The sequence below is a fragment of the Pan troglodytes genome, chromosome 12, assembly GCF_028858775.2.
Source record: "Pan troglodytes isolate AG18354 chromosome 12, NHGRI_mPanTro3-v2.0_pri, whole genome shotgun sequence".
In the NCBI taxonomy this organism is placed as follows: Eukaryota; Metazoa; Chordata; class Mammalia; order Primates; family Hominidae; genus Pan; species Pan troglodytes.
The window spans coordinates 13112376-13119163 of NC_072410.2; the positions used below are offsets into that span (position 1 = coordinate 13112376).

General features: G+C 45.5%; 1 pseudogene; it reads right to left on the reverse strand.

Annotated features, from left to right (window-relative positions):
• Positions 1-911: 911 nt before the first annotated feature.
• LOC107971251 (serine/arginine-rich splicing factor 3-like) lies at positions 912-6559 on the reverse strand (annotated as a pseudogene).
• Between the last annotated feature and the right edge of the window lie 229 nt (positions 6560-6788).

Here is a 6788-nt window from a genome sequence, read left to right on the forward strand (position 1 = left end):
TCCACCTCCCAGATTCAAGCAATTCTCCCGCCTCAGCCTCCCAAGTAGCTGGGATTACAGGCACCCAACATCATGCCAGACTAATTTTTGCATTTTTTGTAGAGACGGGGTTTCGCCATATTGGCCAGGCTGGTCTTGAACTCCTGACCTCAGGTGATCCGCCCGCGGCCCACGTCGGCCTCCCAAAATGCTGGGATTACAGGCATGAGACACTGCGCCCAGCCGACATTTTTTTTTTTTTTTATCAGGATCTGGCTCTGTTGTCTAGGCTGGAGTGCAGTGGTGCAATCTTGGCTCACTGCAACCTCGGTCTCTCGGGTTTAAGCAATCCTCCCACCTCAGCCTCCTGGGTAACTGGGACTACAGGTTCGTGCCACCATGCTCAGTTTTGTTTTTTATTTTTTGTTTTTTTGTGTATTTTTTGTAGAGACAAGGTGTCACTATGTTGCTCAGGCTGGTCTCAAACTCCTGAGTTCAAAGGATCCAACCACCTTGGCCTCACAAAGTGCTGGGATTACAGGCGCGAGCCACCACGACTTTTCTTGTCTGGCTAGAACTTTCAATTCAGTGTCAAATAGCAGTGGGAATCTTTTTCTTGTCCCTTGTCTTAAGGGGAACTCATTCAGTCTTTTACCATTGAATATAATGTTAGCTGTAAGTTTTCCAGAAACACACTCTATCATGTTGAGAAATTTTCCCTCTGTTCCTAATTTGCTGAGAGTATTTATTATGAAAGGGTGTTATTTCCTCAAATGCTTTTTCCATGTCAATTGAGATGATAATGTGATTTTTTTCTTTTGTTCAAATAATGTGATGTACTACATTGATTGATTTTCTTCTGTTGAAACATCTTTGCATTCCATGGTAAAATTCCATTCGACTGTGAATAATCCTTATAGTAGCAGATGGAGTCAGCTTTTTTTTTTTTCATTTGACCTAGATGGGCTACGAGACCTAGAGAAGGATCAGGTGGCTTGTGATTTCTCTCCTGAGACAGCGATCTCTCTCTTCTCCTAACTCCAGAAAGGGACCTGCTCTGGCTACAAGACAAGTTTCTCCTTCTTGGAGATCTGTGACGAGGTGGAAGACCCCTCCTACGATAATCATCTCAAGGACGATGACCCCAAGAGGGAGGTGGGCCATGATTTCTACTTCTTTTTTCACCGTTCGACAGTTCCTCTCCTACACAGCGGCCACATAGTGTTCTTCCATCTAGTTCTCAGACCACACCTGCTGCATCTCGGGGATCTTCAAATTCAACAAAAGCAAAGACGGGAGGGTTTCTGGCAACCCACACACTTCAGAGTGGTCCACAGTAGCCAAAAGTCCCTTCCAATTCAGTCTTGTTGCCATTGTTTCCAAGATTGCCTGCATAAACCTACATAAACCAAGGCGGGCGGATCACGGGGTCAGGAGTTCAAGACCAGCCTGGCCAACATGACGAAACCCGGTTCTCTAATAAAAATTAGCCAGGTGCAGTGGCATGTGCCTATAGTCCCAGCTACTTGAGAGGCTGAAGCAGGAGTCACTTGAACCCGGGAGGCAGAGGTTGCAGTAAGCCGAGACTACACCATTGCACTCCAGCCTGGGGGACAGAGAAGACTCTGTCTCAAAACAAAAAAAAAAAAAAAAAAAAAAAAAGATGAAGGTGTATGTGGTTCATATTGAAAAAGGGAAGTCCCTGCCTTGGTTTCCCATGAGTCTTTTATATTCTCCTTGTGATGGAGGCTCCAGGCTTGTGTGCATTCCCAGGGCAGGAACAGTCCCACAGACCAAGGGCTTCACAGTAAACAAAGCAGGTGACCAGTTCCCAACATACATTTTTCCACAATGAACTTGATACATTTTCAAGCAAACAGTGTTGTGAGAAGGTGGCCTAGGTCTGTCCAGGATCTAGTCTTGCAATTAATTAATACTTTACTCACAGCATTTAAAAGGGAATAAAGAATAGTATATACAGTTATGGCCAGGCATGCTAGTTCACGCCTATAATCCCAACAATTTGGGAAGCTGAGGCGGGTGAATCTCTTGAGCCCAGGAGTTTGAGACCAGCCTGGGCAACATGGCAAAACCCTGTCTCTACAAAAAATAAATATATAAATAAAGTTAACTGGGCATGGTGGTGTGAGCCTGTAGTCCCAGCTACTTGGGAAGCCAAGGTGGGAGGATCACCTGAGCCCTGGGAGGTGGAGGCAGTGGTGAGTCATGATGGTGCCACTGCACTCCAGCCTGGGTGACAGAGTGAGACCCTGCCCTCCTCGCCAAAAAAAAAAAAAAAGAAAAAGAGAAAGAAGAAAAATACTAAAGTATCAAACCCTCCAGCTTAAGAAATGAAACAGGCCAGATGCAGTGGCTCCTGCCTGTAATCCCAGCACTTTGGGAGGCCGAGGCTGGGGGGATCACCTGAGGTCAGGAGTTCAAGACCAGCCTGGTGGCCGCGCGCAGTGGCTCACGACTATAATGCCAGCACTTTGGGAGGCCAAGGAGTGCGGATCACAAGGTCAGGAGTTCGAGATCAGCCTGGCCAATATGGTGAAACCCTGTCTCTACTAAAAATACAAAAATTAGCCAGGCATGGTGGTGCACACCTGTAGTCCCAGCTACTCTGGAGGCTGAGGCAGGAGAATTGCTTGAACCTGGGAGGCGGAGGTAGCAGCCAGCTGAGATCACGCCACTGCACTCCAGCCTGGGCAACAGAGTGAGACTCCATCTCAAAAGAAAAAAAAAATTAAAAAATTAAAAATTGAGCTATTTGAATTGGATACATGGAATCCATTGGAAGATGTTTCAAATATTGGGTCATCTTCCAATATTTACTCCAACTAATTCTCCTACTATTGGACCAACTCCCGATACACAAAATTTAAAATTTTACACTTATTTTTAATTTCTCCTTTGGTTGCTGCAAATAAAGTGAATGTGTCCCCAAAAACTCATATGTTGAAATCCTAAACCCCAGGTGAAGATGTTAGAAGGTGGGGCATTTACGGAGGTAATAACGTGGTAAGGATTACTGCCCTTATAAAAGAGGCCCCTTGGCCGGGCGCGGTGTCTCACACCTGTAATCCCAGCAATTTGGGAGCCCAAGGCGGACAGATCACCTGACATTGGGAGTTCAAGAGCAGCCTGACCAACATGGAGAAACCCTGTCTCTATTAAAAATACAAAATTAGCCGGGCATGGTGGTGCATGCCTGTAAACCCAGCTACTTGGGAGGCTGAGGCAGGAGAATCGCTTGAACCTGGGAGGCAGATGTTGTGGTGAGCTGAGATTGCGCCACTGCGCTCCAGCCTGGGCAACAAGAGTGAAACTCTGTCTCAAAAAAAAAAAAACAGAGAGAGAGACTCCAGAGAGATCCCTCAACTTTTCCACTATGTGAGGACACACGAAGTCAGCTGTCTGCAACCCAGAAGAGGACTGTCACCAGAACTAGACCATGCTGGCATCTTGATGTCAGACTTCTAGCCTCTAGAAATGTGAGAAATATATGTTGTTTATGAGTCACCCAATCTATGGTACTTCGTTATAGCAGGCTGAACTAAGGCAGTCCCCAAACTGAATACCTCTTGAATGCATTTTACTTCTCTCTGTCTCTGCTTCACTTCTGTTAACTTTTATAAGTCATCGAGTTTTCCGTCTTACACATCCCTTCCTCTGTGGTCATGGAGACACTGGAGGAAGGGCTGAAGCTTGTCATTCTTCTTTCTGAAGTAGCCTCAAAGGGGACCAAGTCAACTGGATGCTCTTTGGAGTAAACTCACTTTTTATTCTTACATCTTTAGAGGAACACCTCTTAGAAAGCACAAGCAGATCAGCAAGAGGTTTATTCAAACCATCCAAAGAAACAGCTTTTCAAAGCCCATGTGATGGACAATAAGGTGTCTCTTTCTCTGAACCTTTCCTCGAAATGATATAACATGTTCCTGGCCAGGGCTTAGGTGTCAACCTCACAATCTACCTGATGTGGTTTGGCTCTGTGTCCCCACCCAAATCTCTTCTCAAATTATAATCCCCATGTGTTGAGGGAGGGACCTGTAATCCCCACGTGTTGAGGGAGAAAGGTGATTGGATCATGGGGGCGGTTCCCCCATGCCGTTCTCCTGATACTGAGTGAGTTCTGACAAGATCTGATGGTTTTATACGTGTTTGACAGTTCCTCCTTCACATGCTCTCTCCTGCCGCCTTGTAAAGAAGGTGCCTGCTTCCCCTTCCACCATGATTGTCAGTTTCCTGAGGCATCCCCAGCCATGTGGAACTATGAGTCAATTAAACCTCTTTCCTTTATAAATTACCCAGTCTCAGGGAAGTTCTTTATAGCAGTGTGAAAACAGACTAATATACCACCGCACTGCACTTCCCTCCTTCCTTCAGCCAGGACACCTGGGAGTTTTCCTTTCTGGTCTTCGGTTACCTTTACCACATCTCCAATAGTGTTTTGTTTTTGTTTTTGTTTTTAATTGAGACAGAGTCTCGCTCTGTCGCCCAGGATGGAGTGTAGTGGCGTGATTTCGGCTCACTGCAACCTCCACTTCCCAGGTTCAAGCGATTTTTCTGCCTCAACCTCCCGTGTAGCTGGGATTACAGCTGGGATTAGTGACCACACCCAGCTAATTTTTGTATTTTTAGTAGAGATGGGGTTTCGCCATGTTGGCCAGGCTGGGCTCGAATTCCTGACCTCAAGTTATCCGCCCGCCTCAGCCTCCCAAAGTGCTGGGGTTACAGGCATGAACCACTGCTCCCAGCCAGCTTTGTATTTTTTAAATGAGAAAAATACAAATAGAATTAGAGAAATTGTTTTGTCATGAAAACATGTTTGGGTGTGTGCCATTTGGAACCAGAAGTAAATATCTTTTATATTGATGTTTTCAACCCATCTACAAAATAGAGTTCATTTCTCCTACATGAAAGAACGTCTGCTGGTCAGAGATGAAAAAATAAGTTGGAAAGTTGTGGCCTTCCAGCACTGGCTTTGCTGGACTGGGAGTCCCAGGGCAGTGTGCTCCTCCCTCTTGCAATGTCAGCAGCTATCTTCACATGGCAGAGCTGTTAAATCTATGCTGTGTCCAAAAAGGCTAGTAACAGCTGAATGCTCTCCAGCCATTTGGGGATTTTGTCTGCCCTGCATTTTTTAATCCTTTTACTACACATACAGTGGTGTGCTTGAGCCAGATGGTACCGAATGTTAAATTCTCAGGAATTTAGCAAGCTGACTGTTAAACCACTGAAAGCTTGAAATCAGCTATGATGGGAGCATTTACACCACAGAAATCAGTAATCGGGGCTTTTTTCCTTTTCGATTTAGAGAACCAAACCTTTACTAGCACACCACTGTATATATATTCTTTAAAATATAGTATTGCCGGGCACAGTGGCTCATGCCTGTAATCCATTACTTTGGGAGGCCAAGGCAGGTGGATCATGAGGTTAGGAGTTTGAGACCAGCCTGACCAAGATGGTGAAACCCCTCTTTACTAAAAATACAAAAATTAGCCAGGTGCGGTGGCAGGCACCTGTAATCCCTGCTACTCGGGAGGCTAAGGCAGGAGAATCGCTTGAACCCAGGAGGCAGAGGTTGCTGTGAGCCGAGATCGTGCCACTGTACTCTAGCCTGGGCAACAGAGCGAGACTCCATCTCAAAAAATAAAAAATAAATAAATTTTTTAAAAATAAAAAATAGTATTATTTTTGTATTATTTACTGTATTTAGTAGTATCCGTGTCAGTTACCTATTGCTGATTAACAAGTTACCCCACAACATACTAACTTAGAATGACAACGATCATCTATTTTGCTAATGAATCTTCAGTTTGGGCAAGGCTTAGTGAGGACAGCTCATCTCTGCCACTTGCTGTGTCATCTGGGGGAACTTGACTGGGGCTGAAGAAGCCACTTTAGAGATGGCTTACATACATAGCTAACAAGTTGCTGCTGGCTTCTGAGGCAAGGCAGAGGTTGTGTGACAAGGGCCTTATTTTTTCTCCATGCGAGCCTCTCTACAGGCTATTGGGCTTCCTCACAGCATGGTGGCTGGGTTCCAAGAGCAAGCATCACTAAAGAGTAAGACATACTCGCATGGTAGGTTCATGGCTTGGCCTTGGAAGTCAGTGTCAATTCCTCAGTAACCTCTTGGTCTACAGAGCACAAAGTTTTGCCCTCTTTCAAGGGGAAGGAGCATAGACTTTGCCTCTTGATAAGGAAGTGGCAAGGTTCTAGGGAGCATGTGGGCTGGGACATACTGTTGTAGACATTGTAGACATCTTTAGAAGTTAATATTTCTCATAAAAACATACTGTAGGTATTTTTAAGAGGTCATTCTTAGTGCCATGGCCAAAGGGAAGCCCTGGGTAAGCAGGCATCTGGATTGATTATTCTGCCTCGAAGAGTCCAGAGATGTTAAAAACTAAGCCTTCAGTTAGCATGAGGCCACTCTGAGCACTGGATGCCCTCTGTGCCCCAGGGCATCATCGGATGTGCTCTCTGTAGAGGGGTGGCCATCACTGACTCGCTGGACCTGAGCCTCCGGTTGTGTTGGGAGTTTGTGAGAGGGCAAATCAGTCATCTCACCCCATGTGCAGGTGTGCTATGTAAAATAGGTTTTCAGGAATAAAAGAGCCATTGAGCAGGTACATGTAGTGAAAAGGACACAGACTTCCAGGATACGGACTCGGCTTGGAGTCCCAGCTCCACCCACTACTAGCTAGGTGACCTTAAGTAAGACTTCAAATCTTGACCTTCATTTTCCCATCTGAAAAACAGGAAAGATAAAACCCATCTCATGGAACTGTGGT